The sequence below is a fragment of the Lynx canadensis genome, chromosome A2, assembly GCF_007474595.2.
Source record: "Lynx canadensis isolate LIC74 chromosome A2, mLynCan4.pri.v2, whole genome shotgun sequence".
Lineage (NCBI taxonomy): Eukaryota > Metazoa > Chordata > Mammalia > Carnivora > Felidae > Lynx > Lynx canadensis.
Window position 1 is genome coordinate 14584957 of NC_044304.2, and position 14783 is coordinate 14599739.

At 46.1% G+C, this 14783-nt stretch overlaps 1 pseudogene; it reads left to right on the plus strand.

Annotated features, from left to right (window-relative positions):
• The first annotated feature begins 2540 nt into the window (after positions 1 to 2540).
• LOC115501093 lies at positions 2541 to 8289 on the plus strand (annotated as a pseudogene).
• Positions 8290 to 14783: the final 6494 nt, after the last annotated feature.

The following is a 14783-nucleotide window of genomic DNA, read 5'->3' on the forward strand; positions in this document are numbered from 1 at the left end:
TTTTTTCCATTGGATGTTCTTTCCTGCTTTGTCAAAGATGAGTTGGCCATACGTTTGTGGGTCTAGTTCTGGGGTTTCTATTCTATTCCATTGGTCTGTGTGTCTGTTTTTGTGCCATAACAGAGACTTTGAAAATATTGTTATTAAAGAAGGGGGACACTGTTCTCATGCACTGTGGGGTTTTGTTTTATTCTTTTAATCTCAAATGATCTTCCAAAAATAAGGGCAGGAACAACTGAAGTTTGTTTTGTGCATCGTTTTATGTTAACCTTTATTGAATTTACAATAGGGCATCAGGAATTTAATCTGAATCTCCTAATTTTTATAGATTAAATCTAAGGTTTAAGCTTCATTAGAACGGCAGAAATACTGCTTATCATGGGTAAATAAAAAATGAATGTAAACATTCTCAACTCTTCCCGTTTAAGAATTATCTTTCTGGGGGTGCCTGGCTGGCTCAGTCCGTGGAGCACACGACTGTTGATCTTGGGGTTGTGTGTAGAGATTACTTAAAAATTAAAAAAGATAAATAAAAATATCTTTTCAGATGTTGCTTTGCTTAGCCAAAGTTATGTTGTGGTTCAAGACTTTGCAGATAGGTCTGTCTCACAGAGAGAATATGAACATGGTTTTTGAAAAGGAGAACATTGATCTAACTTTGTGATTAAAAAAATGATTTGTTTATTTGTTTGTCTGTTTATTTGTTTGTTTGTTAGGGGAGGGAGAAAGAGAGAATTCCAAGCAGGGATCTCACCAACCATGACATCTTGACCTGAGCCAAAATCAAGAGTCTGACGCTAGGGGCACCTGGGTGGCTCAGTCAGTTAAGCGTCTGACTTCTGCTCAGGTCATGGGTTTGAGCCCTGCGTGGACCCTGCTTCAGATGCTGTGTCTCCCTCTCTCTCTGCCCCTCCCCTGTTTGCACTCTGTCTCTCTCTCTCTCTCTCTCTCTCAAAAATAAATAGTTATTTTTTTTTCAAAAATTTTTTTCAACGTTTTTATTTATTTTTGGGACAGAGAGAGACAGAGCATGAACGGGGGAGGGGCAGAGAGAGAGGGAGACACAGAATCGGAAACAGGCTCCAGGCTCTGAGCCATCAGCCCAGAGCCCGACGCGGGGCTCGAACTCACGGACCGCGAGATCGTGACCTGGCTGAAGTCGGACGCTTAACCGAATGTGCCACCCAGGCGCCCCTAAATAGTTATTAAAAAAAGAAAAAAGGAGTCTGACACTTAACCAACAGAGCCACTCGGTCGCCCCCAGAACTTTATGATTTTTTAATAATAATCAGGACTGGGGTGCCTGGATGGCTCAGTTGGTTGAGCATCCGACTTGGGCTCAGATCATGATTTCGCAATTCATGAGTTGGAGCCCCCTGTGCTGTTAGCACAGAACCTGCTTTGGATCCTCTGTTCCCCCTTTCTCTGCCCCTTCCCCACTTGTTTTCTCTCTCTCTCAAAATAAATAAGCAAACATTAAAAAAATTAATCAGGACTATTGGCTTCAGAGGCCGTTGGGGAAGATGATGACTATTCACCGTAAAAAATACAAAATTTAAAATTGTATTCGTTTATGTTCATGCTTGCTTTCAGATTTCTTAATGCTCAAAGGGCAAGGTGTTCCTTCAGGCTTGTATGATAGTATTTCTTTGATCAGCATCTGCTAGGATCTGCTCTGGATTTGGGCCCATCCTATGGCTGCAGCAGGGCCTGCCATCTGGTGACAGCTCATAGTTGATTTCTTTCTATTCTTATGAGCACAGGTTGTGGGTTACCACCTGGTAACACGGGCCGGGATGGCCAAGGACCAGGGATAATGGGATCACTGGGTAGGATTGTACTGTTACTAAGGCACATGATGACAACCTTTTCAGATAATTATGAAAAGAAATCCTCGGGGCGCCTTGGTGGCTCAGTCAGTTGAGCGTCCGACTTCGGCTCAGGTCATGGTCTCATGGTTCCTGAGTTCATGCCCCACATCGGATTCACTGCTGCCACTGCAGAGCCTGCTTCAGATCCTGTGTCCTGTCTCTGCCCCTCCTCTGCTTTCTTTCTCTCAAAAATAAAAATAAACATTAAAAAAAATCAAGAGGGGCGCCTGGGTGGCTCAGTCGGTTCAGCGTCCGACTTTGGCTCAGGTCATGATCTCACAGTTTGTGAGTTCGAGCCCCGTGTCAGGCTCTGTGCTGACCGCTCAGATCCTGGAGCCTGCTTCAGATTCTGTGTCTCCTTCTCTCTCTGCCCCTCCCCAACTTGTGCTCTGTGTCTCTATGTCTCTCAAAAAAAAATAAATAAATGTAAAAAAAATTTTTTTTTAATAAATACAAAATAAAGAAATCCTCATATCATCCTTACCAGTGCCGTTCTTTGCTTTCATTAGGAACCTCACAATTCTCGAGTGTGAAATGGTTTAATAACCTTTTGGGAGTGGTAAGTGATTAAATAAGCTATTAGTTGAAGTGCCTTCTTACAAAGTAAGAAACCAACACATCGAAGCGACAGGGACATTATTCTTTAATATGTCAGAGAATCTTGATGCGATGTCCAGCATTCTGCATGACCAAACAGGCTTTATGCGGAACTCGGGGCCAGCGGGTGTGGCCTGTATCATCTCAGCACAGATCAGGCAACCATTACAGATATGCGGACAGACAGGTATAACTTCACACACCAGAGGCTCCCGGGACTGCTGTACAGAAGGACAGTCCTAGCCTGGCCCTTCCTGTAGGATGAGCTCTCTTTCCCTCCAATTTTCCCTAGGACCTCCCAGCTTTCGTTGTTATTATAACTTCATATAAAACTTCCTATAACTTCATCCCAACTCTCTGCTCGTGGAGTAGCCGAAGGCTTGCAACGAATTCCGGTCTCGCCATTCCTTCAACACTGGCCACAGTTTTCTAAATTTTGCTCTGCCGACTATACTCCTCTTCAATGCACTTCCGAAGTTGAGGAAACAATACATTCTATAGATCACTTCCGGTTTCAGAACAAAGATTATTTACAAGGGGGCAACAATGGGTGGTTTGGAACAAGGACAAAAGGAAGTATTTTGTTTCTGTTTTTTAGAGTTTTACCATGCTCAATTGTATTCTAAGAAAACAGAATTAAAATTAGAAGGAAAAAAAAAAGGCACAACCGACTCTTTGCTGTCCCTTCAAGCCCAATCCTACAGACGTGCCTCTCCTTCTCCTGCTCCCTCAATTCTGCACAGACTTCATGTCAGCGCTGCGACCCTGGACTGACTGAACTCACCTGCTGACACACCTGCTTCCCCAACTAGACCTTGAGCATCTGCTTTTGCTTGTCTTTCCCACCTGTGTCCAAAACGTGGCCTGGCTCACTTCAGTCACAGATGTAGTTAAGGAGTCAGTCGCTTTTTTTTTTTTTTTTTAAGTTTACTTATTTATTTAAAAAAAATTTTTTTAACGTTTTATTTTTGAGACAGAGAGAGACAGAGCATGAGTGGGGGAGGGGCAGAGAGAGAGGGAGACACAGAATCGGAAGCAGGCTCCAGTCTCTGAGCCATCAGCCCAGAGCCCGATGCGGGGCTCGAACTTACGGACCGCAAGATCGTGACCTGAGATGAAGTCAGACGCTTAACCGACTGAGCCACCCAGGCGCCCCAAAAGTTTACTTATTTATTTTGAGAGAGAAGGAGAGAGCATGGGAGAGAGGGAATCCCAAGCAGCTTCCTCCCTATTGGCACAGAGCCTGAGCTGGGGCTTGATCTCACTAACCGTGAGATCATGATCGGAGCCGAAATCGAGAGTCGGATGCTCAACTGACAGAGCCACAAAGGCGCCCCAGGAGTCAGTCACTTCTATATCAAGGCCATGGTCTAGTTAGAGAATTGTAACCTCTCATGTTCCCTCTTTGCAGGCATAGCCTTCTTGGAGACTGGGACACGTTAGTACAAATGTTGGAAAGGAACTGATTTTCCTATCGGTCCCTGACCCGGTGCAATGATCACAGAGACATGGGGTGATGACCGGAGCTCAGAGCCTCGGGCAACTTTCAGATGCATTTAGAAGTCTCAGTCCAAGTGGAGACACCTTTCTATCTACTGGAAACAAGTGTTTAATTTGGGAGAAAGAGAAAGGCCCTATTGACATGCATATCACAAGATGTTTCATGAATAGAAGTAGAACTACAGATGAGTTGAAGAGAGAGACATCCCAGGGACAAGGGCTCTATCAACTCAGTCTGTCACCCCCCTCAGAAAGCTCAGTCTTATCTTCTCTCCCAAGTCCCACTCATTGATTGAGCCCATCTAGTGGCGTCTCTGATGTCGTTACTGACCTCTCTTCCCATAGGCAATTTTCTCCAGTCCATGCCCTTCTTGTTCTAAAGTCCACTTGGGCTTCTGAGACTCTTCTGCCACATTAACCCCAGGGTTGTACCCCCAGAAAAGAGCAGAGAGTTTTCAAATGGCCTCGAGGACAAGCCAGCTGACCCCTGCTTTGGAGGGAGCGACTTGGAGCAGGTAACCGCAATCACCTGAGGCCTTCAGGCCTTAGGGTAAAAGCCCAGAACTTGGCGGTGGAGCAGATCTCTGACAGTGAATGCACCCATTCAACTTTAGACACGAGGAGACTCAGCCCAGAGAGGCCAGGTGACTTGCCCACCATCACACAGCCTGCACATGACCTTGCACCCAGGAGTAAAGTGCCCTCCACACTCCATAGCTCTGTGTGCTTGTCTTCTTCAGCCCCTTTACCTGCTAAAATCAGATTGGCATGGACGTTGGCTAAGCTCTGGCATGGAGAAGTGGTTCTCAAACCGTGCTGCCCCTTAGAATCACTTGGAGAGCTTAAAATAATTCTGATGTCTGGCTGCACACAGACCACAACTTCTGGGCCGAGTTCCAGGTGACTGGGGTACTTGAACCGATGCACGTGGCTTGACTTGTCCGCCTAGGAGTCGGGAAGGGTGGGAGGCGACAAGTGGCCTGGAGGGTCCAGTCCCCTTCTGGCGTCCTGTGGGCCTATGTTTCTGGTAGGTGGGAGCAGTGGGGCAGGGGAATTGCCTGGGTCTACTGGCATTGAGGACTGTTTTCAAGTGGGGCCTGCACCTGCCAGAGAATTTTGATGGTCTACAAATTATTTCTGCATCCATATGAGCGGGACCAGCCTCTAAGCTCTCTCAATGTCAACATTTGGCAATAAACACCCTCACTGCTTGGCAACAGGGGAAGGGCTATGTTCCCCCAAAGTCCTCCCTGTCCTCTAGGGAATATTCTGAGAGTGTCTCTGAAGATGCAGACAAATGTCTGCTTTGGGTAAAGAGCCATTGGATGAGGGCTGTCTGGATGGCTCAGTCGGTTAAGTATCTGACTCTTGGTTTCGGCTCAGGTCATCTCACGGTTTGTGAGTTCTAGCCCCGAGTTGGGCTCCATGCCGACAGTATGGAGCCTGCCTGGGATTCTCTTTCTCTCCCTCTCTCTCTGCCACTCCCCTGCTCTTTCTTTCTTTCTCCCTCCCTCCCTCTCTCCAAATAAATACATAAACTTTTAAAAAGCCATTGGGTGATTTAAACACAGGTTTAAAAGTTACTGTTTTGGCAAGGTAGAAAACTGCAGTATTTAAATTAAAAGCCAATGTTATGGTTTTAGTTCCAAATAGACTAAGATTGACTGGTTAACTATTTATTGGGGACACTTGTAAGAATAAAAGCTAAGGATGGGGGGAGCCTGGGCGGTTCAGTCAGTTGAGCCTCCAACTTTGGCTCAGGTCATGATCTCATGGTTCCGGAGTTTGAGCCCCACATCCTACTCACTGCTGTCAGTGTAAAGCCCGCTTTGGATCCTCTGTCCCCCTCTCTCTCTGCCCCTTCCCTGCTCATGCTCTCTCTCAAGAATAAGTGAAATATTTTTTTTAAAAAGCCTAAAAGATAAGGCCTAAAGAGTCTTGACATTAATTTATATTTTCCCATGGGGCGCCTGGGTGGCTCAGTCGGTTAAGCATCCAACCTCAGCTCAGGTCATGATATGGTTCATGAGTTCGAGCCCCGCTCCCAGCTCTGAGCTCTCTCTCCCTCTCTCTCTGAACCTCATTGGATTCTCTCTCTCTCTTTCTCTCTCTGCCCCTTGCTCATTCATGCTCTCTAAAAATTGTATGTTCCTTAATTTTACATTCATTATAGTCTAAAACTGGGGCCTATCTGTGTATTTCCATGTCTCTCTATGTCGCTTTGGGATGTGTGTCCCTATTTGGTAGATGACAATTCTCTTTCAGCACACATACTTTCTTTCCTTTGGAGAAGTTATGACATTTGTTCCTACTAATGTAAGCAAAGAAATAATGTTTCGGTGGGTTGGGGCCTCTGTGATGTGCCAAAGAAGAGAGGTAGTTGGCTACGAGGGCTGGCCCCTGGCTTTCTGGGCTCCTGCTTTGCTTGGACACCTGGGAAACCCTCATTCACTCTTTACCAAGTAGCAGGGGACCTAGAGGAGTGGTGGGAGCAGACCTAGTTGATGCCCTCCATGCAATTCTCTCCACTTACATCATAAGTATGGGTTACCCTCAAAGATCTCCAAAATTCTGGTTTTTTCTGATTCCTTTAGTTTTCCTAGGCTTCTTGCCAGGGATGCCACAAACTAAATCAGCCTACCAAAAGATTTTATAGAGGGGCACCTGGGTGACTCAGTCAGTTGAGCGACTGACTCTTGATTTTGGCTCAGGTCATGATCTCGCAGTTTGTGAGATCGAGCCCCATGTGGGGCTCTGGGCTGATAGCGCACAGCCTGCTTGGGATTCTTTCTCTCCTTCTCTCTCTCTGCCCCTCCCCTGCTCGTGCTCTCTCACTCTCTTTCTCTCTCTCAAAATAAACATTAAAAAAATTAAGGGTGCCGGGGTGGCTCAGTTGGTTAAGTGTCCGACTTTGGCTCAGGACATGATCTCACAGTTCATGAGTTCAAGCCCTGCATCGGCTCTGTGTTGACAGCTCAGAGCCTGGAACCTGCTTTGGATTTTGCGCCTCCTTCTTTCTGTGCCCTCCCCCCACTCATGCTCTCTCTCTCTCTCTCAAAAATAAATAAAAATTAAATTAAAAAATAAACATTAAAAAATTAAACAAAAGAAATAAATAATTAAACAAAAAACCTTCTCAGTCCCTGAAATATCTATTGGTGAGAAAATATTTTATTTTTTAAATTAAATTTTATCTTAATGTTTTTAAAATTTATTCTTGAGTAGGCGGGGGGGGGGGGGGGGGAGACACAGAATCCGAAACAGGCTCCAGGCTCTGAGCTGTCAGCACAGAGCCGGATGCGGGGCTTGAACTCACACAGACGATGAGATCATGACCTGAGCCGAAGCCGGACGCTCAACCGACTGAGCCACCCAGGCGCCCCAGATGCCGGTAACTGTCAACCAGACTCCTCTGAGCCTGCAGAAACGGCCCATCCGTCCTTGTTAAGAACAAGCGCTATCTTTCCATTCTCTTCCTACAACTAGAACCATTGATCTAGCCCTTCTTTTTCCTCAAGCCTCGCCCTCTGAGCTACCGGCTCTGGGAAGAAATTGGTAGCCCCAAACGACCCAGCAAAAGGGCCACCCAATTCAGAGGTGCGGAAGTAGTATTTGTTAGAGCCGTAAAGTGCGGCTGGCTGTCTCCCTTTCCGGATAACGACAACAGCGCCTATTGTCACTGACGGCTTTCCCCGGAGTAAGGGGATCTGCCCGACCCTACCTAACTCAATTTTTCCCATTCTGGGCTCTTCCCCATCGTCGCTCTCTTCACCTAGGAACGTGTTCAAGAAATGTGATGAAAAAGAAAATGTGTCCAACTGCATCCAGTTGAAAACCTCAGTTATTAAGGGTATTAAGAACCAGTCGATAGAACAATTTCCAGGTAGAGAACCATGGCTTAATCATATAATGCCTAAGAAAGATCCTGTCAGAATAGTGTGGTGCCATGAACCTAGAGAAATCCTTGCAGTAAAACTTACTATATTTTAGACAAAGGGAAGGACCTTTTTATCCAACCCTAAGGTTACTCCACAAATATCCTTTTATCCTGGTGCCCCAGCAAGTTGATAAAGGAGCCATCACATTTGTACTCAGTCGAGCAAACATTATGTGTCCGGGCTTAACGTCTCCTGGAGCCAAGCTTTACCCTGTTGCAGTACGTACGATCGTTGCAATCATGGCGGAAGGAAATCAGCATTTTCTGTGTGTGGGAATCGTGAAGATATCTGCAGAAGATACTGAGTAAGTCAAGAAAGCAATTAGCATTAAAAATATCCATTATTTAAGTGACGGTCTGTGGCATATGAAAATATATAAATGAGCCTCAAAAGAAATACACTTGGACAAAATGTGGATAATAGTGCTATATCTTGTGTTTTTGTTGGTGTGTGACTGCATGAAGCCAATACTTCTGTGGTTATGCTGAGTAAATTCAGTGAATACTAAAAAAAAAAAAGAAAAGAAAAAAGGAAAAAAGAAAAGCAGCGTTTGTTATCACCTTGCTTGGAGACCATGCAAACAGCTCTCTCTACAAGACAAGGTCACTTTCCTTAAGACCTGTACCTTGGGGGCGCCTGAGTGGCTCAGTCGGTTAAGCATCTGACTTCGGCTGGGGTCATGAGCTCACGGTTTGTGAGTTTGAGCCCCACGTCGGGCTCTACGCCGACACCTCAGAGCCTGGAACCTGCTTCGGATTCTGCCTCCCTCTGTCTCTGCCCTCTCCTGCTCACGCTGTCTCTCTCTCTCAAAAATAAATAAACATTAAAAAAATTAAAAACAGCAACAACCCGTACCTGTCTCCTCTACTAGCCCCCAGGCTATAACTCCCCCAGAAGACCTGCATGACCAACTGGGAGAAGACATGTGGGAGTGAGTTCTCGGGATGCTTGACCCCATGGCCAGACCACAAAGATGGGGAGCTCTCCTGGAATCCAAGATGTAACGCCCTGGCAAGTGCCCTGGGAGATGGTGCGACCTCAATACCTGGATGGCTCCTAGAAGCATGGAGAAGGTTATGACCCAGGCTAAGTGAATTGACATGCCAAAATGGCCGACAGTGGAGGCAGTGGGACAAGGTGCCGTATGGAGCTTGTGGCACTTGCCAGGGCAAGGGCCGTAATGAAGGCCTCTGGGGTTCTGTAGCCAAAAATGCAGACAGCAACTTCCCTGGAGCCTCATCCAGCAGGGGCCCAAGATGACAGTGGTGGAGGAAAACATTCTCAGGTGGGGGATATGCCCGGTCATCCACCTGGCGGAGAAGGCACAGCGGATGAGGGTTAGAATTCACATTGACCTACAGCACCGGGGAATGGCCTGGCTGGCCGGTGAGGGGCCTGGAAGGTTGGGGATGAGGAGATGGCGAAGTGGATGGGTGACTGGGAGACTATGCGGATTGCTGTGTCATGTTAATTGCCCGCCAGACAGCATCCATCGTGGAAGGGCTAACCGACGAAGACAGCTGACCTTGGCCAGCCTCGGTTGTTGGCCACCCCGGGACCGGCACAACTGACACATGAAATAGTGTGGCCAAATAAATAAATAAATAAAAGTGGCCACCGTCGTAGAGATGGAGCTTGTCAGCATGGACTGACGAGTTGGGAAGGCTGATTTAGCTGCTGTCATCACTGAGGGCCCGCCCTGCCTGTCAGACGCCAGTACTGGGCCACCTGCAAGGCATCATCCCCGAGAACTCCGGCCAGTCGGCCACTTGACAGGAAGTTGAGAGTTTTCAGAGGCATGGGCATCCTGGGTCTGAGTTTGCTTTCCTCCCTGCAGGTCCTCGGGCAGCACCACTCTCTGGGGCTCCTGGAGCCTCTGGCCCATTGGCATGGGGTGCCACAGAGCACAGCACCAGACCAGAAGACAACCCCCCCCTCCCCCGGCCGTATTTGAAGGAAGTGCAGGAATGTGTTCATGACTGGGGGGGGGGGGGTTGTCCTCTGACTGAGTCACACATGGTACTTCCAGAGGCTGCCTGGTGGAGGGGGTGTTGGGATGGTCTGCAGAGGGGGTGAAGTACCAGCTTGGAAGTGTGCTCTGTAAAGATGGGCACAGTCTTCTGATTCCATAGTAGACGCTCGGTACTGAAAATAGTCTGGGTGCTGTCTGCAACTCAGCAATTTGAAAGCTAGAGCAATCTGGTCAGCTTTTCTCTGAACATCATGACAGCATTTAAAGAGTCTCCCTCATCCCGCCATGAGAAAGAATGAATTCCTGCCATTTGCAACAATGTGGATGGAACTGGAGGGTATTCTGCTGAGTGAAATAAGTCAGTCAGAGAAAGACAGATGGCATATGTTTTCACTCATAACGTGGAACTTGAGAAACTTAACAGAAGACCAGAGGGAAAGCGAAGGGGAAAAAATAGTTTCTAACAGAGCGGGAGGGAGGCAAACCCTAAGAGACTCTCAAATACAGGGAACAAACTGAGGGTTGATGGAGGGGGTGGGGGAGAGGGGAAAATGGGAGATGGGCATTGAGGAGGGCACTTGTTGGGATGAGCACTGGGTGCTGTGTGTAAGCGACGAATCACGGGAATCTACCCCCCCAAAACCAAGAGCACATTGTACACACTGTATGTTAGCCAACTTGACAATAAATTATATTAAAAAAAAAAGTCTCCCTCATCCCAAATACTGACGCAATGGGTCATATGTTGTTTTGGAGGGGTGCCTACTGGGGAGGCGTGGAGGGTGTGTGTGTGTGTGTGTAAGAGCAGGGAAGAGGCGGGGTTGTAGGTTTCATGTTTAGCAGCTATGAAGTCTAGTTCCAGCTACTGCTCTCAAAGACTGCACAGTCAGTTCTGCTGACCTCAGCACAGTGTCCCCTCAAGTCTCAAGGTTTGGGGGACAATTCAAGTGAATACATTGCCCTAAGACGTTCTAAATGAGGGAGCCCGAGCCTGAGGCATCGTTAGAAACATCACAGTGTGGGGGTGGGGGAGCCCCTGGGTGGCTCGGTTGAGTCATGACTTCGGCTCAGGTCATGATCTCACAGTCTGTGAGTTCGAGCCCCACATCGGGCTCTGTGCTGACAGCTCAGAGCTTGGAACCTGCTTCGGAATCTGTGTCTCCCTCTCTCTCTCTGTCCCTCCCCTGTTCGTGCGTGCTCTCTCTTTCTCTCTCTCTCAAAAATAAATAAACATTACAAAAAAATGAAAAAAAAAAAAGGGAACACCACAGTGGGTGCAAACGATACAGTCAGACATCTGTTTAGAAAGGCTCTGGAAATAAGTGGAGACAACCTACATGAGGCTGCTTCAGGTCCGCCACCTTTTGAGGATTTGGGGACAATGACACATGATGGAAACATGCTTTCTGTGTTCAGTTACTGACGACTCTTAGGACCGTTGCCACTGAATCGTCTCCATGGTGTAGGGCAGATGTTTTCAAAATATGTTTCCCCAGGGGCCCTGGAGTAGCTTCACTTTCATCTGCTTCATATGAACAGGGGGCAAAGCAGATTTTGTTCCAGGACTAACAACACCCAGAAGCCATGGAGGGAGTGAGGGATGAACACGAAAGAAATGATCAAACCAGTGTCATAGTAAAATGATTCTACAGAGAAATGGTGGAAGGAATTCATTGCTTCACGTAGCAGGGCTCCCCTGCTCCCGTGTTACGTGTTTGTATAAAAGAAAAGAAATCTGCTTCTAGAATAGATTTTGCAACTCAAAACTTGGATTTTAACAGGCTGGAGAATTTTTTTTTTTTCCAGAATGTATTGACCCCTGAAGAGATTATTATTTTTTTTTTTTTTGCCTGGAGTAACCTCACTTGAAATTGATGTCTATTTCTGGGAGGGGTGGGAATTAACCAGCACACTCTGGAGTGTAGACCATCTTCCCTTTGCAGAGGACTCAAACTGGCCATTCTGATGTAGGAGTACTATAACGCCAGAATGTAGCCTGCAGAGAAATACATTTTGTTTAAAAATAAGAAAAACAACAAAAAAACCTCCCTTCATTGAAATCCTTTTCTGTTTAGTAGAAACATCCCAGGGCCACAAAGGCTTAGCCTTCGGGGCTGCAAATCAGACTCCAATGCTACCAGAGATGGGGAGGCGGGAACTGCCTTCAGGCCTGGGGACAAACCTCTCAGGAGCCCTGAAATTCAGGGAGGGCCCGTCCAAGGAAGGCAAATTCATTCAGTCAGCACAAATAGTACTATGCATTTTAATCTTTGAAGCTTTAAAAATAATAAATTTAATTTCTTGAAATTTCTGAAGAGGTTATAATATATATGCATGTTTCAAGAACCTAAAAATATAAGAAGACATGCTGATGGGCCTCCTACCACCTCCCTTTTTGCCCAGGACCCCTAACCTTCATAGTTAGCCCTGTGGGTGTTTACGTATATGCAAGTAAATACACACGCACACACATACACGCATGCATATAGGATATATATATTTCACATACACGCACGCATATAGGATATATATATTTCTCCTTCACCCCTCTCCCATTTAAAAGTACAGCTCCTGGGTGGCTTAATGGGTTAAGCATCTGACTCTTGATTTCGGCTCAGGTCATGATTTCATGATTTGTGAGACTGAGCCCTGAGTTGGGCTCTGCACGGCAGTGGGGAGGCTGCTTGAGATTCTCTCTCTCCCCCTCTCTCTCTTTCTCTGCCCCTCCCTCCTTCTCTCTCTTTCTCTCTCAAAAGAAATAAATAAACATTAAAAAAAATACAAAAATGAAACTATATACGGTAGTGGCACCTGGGTGGCTCAGTTGATTGAGCATTGGAGTCTTGATTTCCGATTAGATCATGATTCCAGGATCATGGAATTGAGCCCCGTGTTGGGCTCCGTGCTGAGCATAGAGCCTATTTGAGATCCTCTCTCTCTCTCTCTCTCTCTCTCTCTCTCTCTCAAAAACAGGACAAATGGTAGTATACTAGGCACGGTGTTTTTTGTTGTTGTTTGTTTGTTTTTAAATGTTTATTTCTGAGAGAGAGAGAGAGAGAGAGCACAAGCAGGGGAGGGGCAGAGAAAGCAAGGGAGACAGAGAATCCAAGGCAGACTCCAGGCTCCGGGCTCCAAGCTGTCAGCACAGAGCCCGATGCAGGCCTTGAACCCACAAACTGTGAGATCATGACCTGAACTGAAGTCTGTCACTTAAGGGACTGAGCCACCCAGGTGCCCCTCTACATCGAGCTTTATGTTGCTTCTCTGTATAAGAAGGAAAACTAAGCTACCTTTAAATGGATGTCTCTTAGGAGGCAACATATATTTCTAAGCAGTGAAAATATCATGGAGTCTCCTGAGAAAGCAGATGAGGAACCAAAGCGTGGATTTCACTAGAACGGGGTGGGGGGAGGGGGTCAACAAACTTTTTCTGTAAGGATCAGATAGTGAATGTTTTAGGTTTTATGAGCCATATGGTCTCTGTCACAATTTCTCGACTCTGCCCTTGTAGTGTAAAAGCATCCACAGACAAAAAGTAAATGAACGGGCCTGACCTGTTCAAACAAAACCACTTTAAAAATGAACAGTGGGCTAGATCTGGCCTGTGAGCCATAGATTCCCAACCTTTCTATGAGAGAAGCAATGCGAAATGCTGTGCTGTGTGTTTCATGCAATCAGCTACCACCCAACATGCACATCTGTGTTGTACATTTCATATAACTTTGTTGGGGGGGGGGAAGCTGAGTGATCAGCAGTTATACTTAATGGAGAGAAGCAATAATTGTATTCTGCATCGGGTGCTACATGCCCCCTGATGTGGGAAGAAAGGTGTGTTAACAGCTATTTATTTTTCAGAGATAAACGTACCACGCTGTGCTCTGTTTTCTTTATATAGCCTGCTGAGGGGAATAAAGTTAGGTGCACTACTTTCTTATGTAACATAGATCTTTGTGGATGTGTAATTCTTTCTTTGACCGTCTTGCTCTAATTCCATCTCCCCCCACCATGGTTATTACTTTTCTTTATTTATTTATTTTTTTTTTACGTTTATTTATTTTTGAGACAGAGAGCATGAACAGGGAGGGGCAGAGAGGGAGGGAGACACAGAATCCGAAACAGGCTCCAGGCTCTAGGCTCTGAGCTGTCAGCACAGAGCCCGACGCGGGGCTCGAACTCACAGACCGCGAGATCGTGACCTGAGCCAGAGTCAGACGCTTAACCGACTGAGCCACCCAGGCGCCCCTGGTTATTACTTTTTAATTGTGTATTGAAGCTGGGGGTGTCTCACCATATCTTTTAATACTTAGTGTCTCAAAAATCTAGCACTGGCTGTGTTGTCCTCTTGAGAAGGAGACCTGAGTTACTAGCAAGGGTATCTCACTTAGATGAAATTTACATATGTGTATATGTATGTATGTATATGTGTATATATATTAACATATATTTCTATTAATATATATTTCTTAAAAATTTTTTCAATGTTTATTTATTTTTGAGAGAGTGTGAGCAGGGGAGGGGCAGAAAGAGAAGAAGACACAGAATCTGAAGCAAAATCCAAGCTCTGAGCTGTCAGCACAGAGCCCCCTGTGGGGCTTGAACTCACGAACCATGAGATCATGGCCTGAGCCTAAGTCGGACACTTAACCGACTGAGCCACCCAGGTGCCCCAATATATATTTCTAAATAGTGTGTTCATTTAACTTGCTTTGGTGAAAAACAAACAAAAGCCCCGAGTTTTCAGTAACTGTATCTCACAGAGAAAGGAAATTCACCTCTGTGGACTCTGTGTTTCCTGCAACCTGGTTGGACTGAAAAAGCTGAATTAGTTGTAATTTTATCTTTCCTAGAGACAAAACTTTTAGGTGTGTAGACCATACTTTTTAATATATTCTCCTTGCAGAAGTG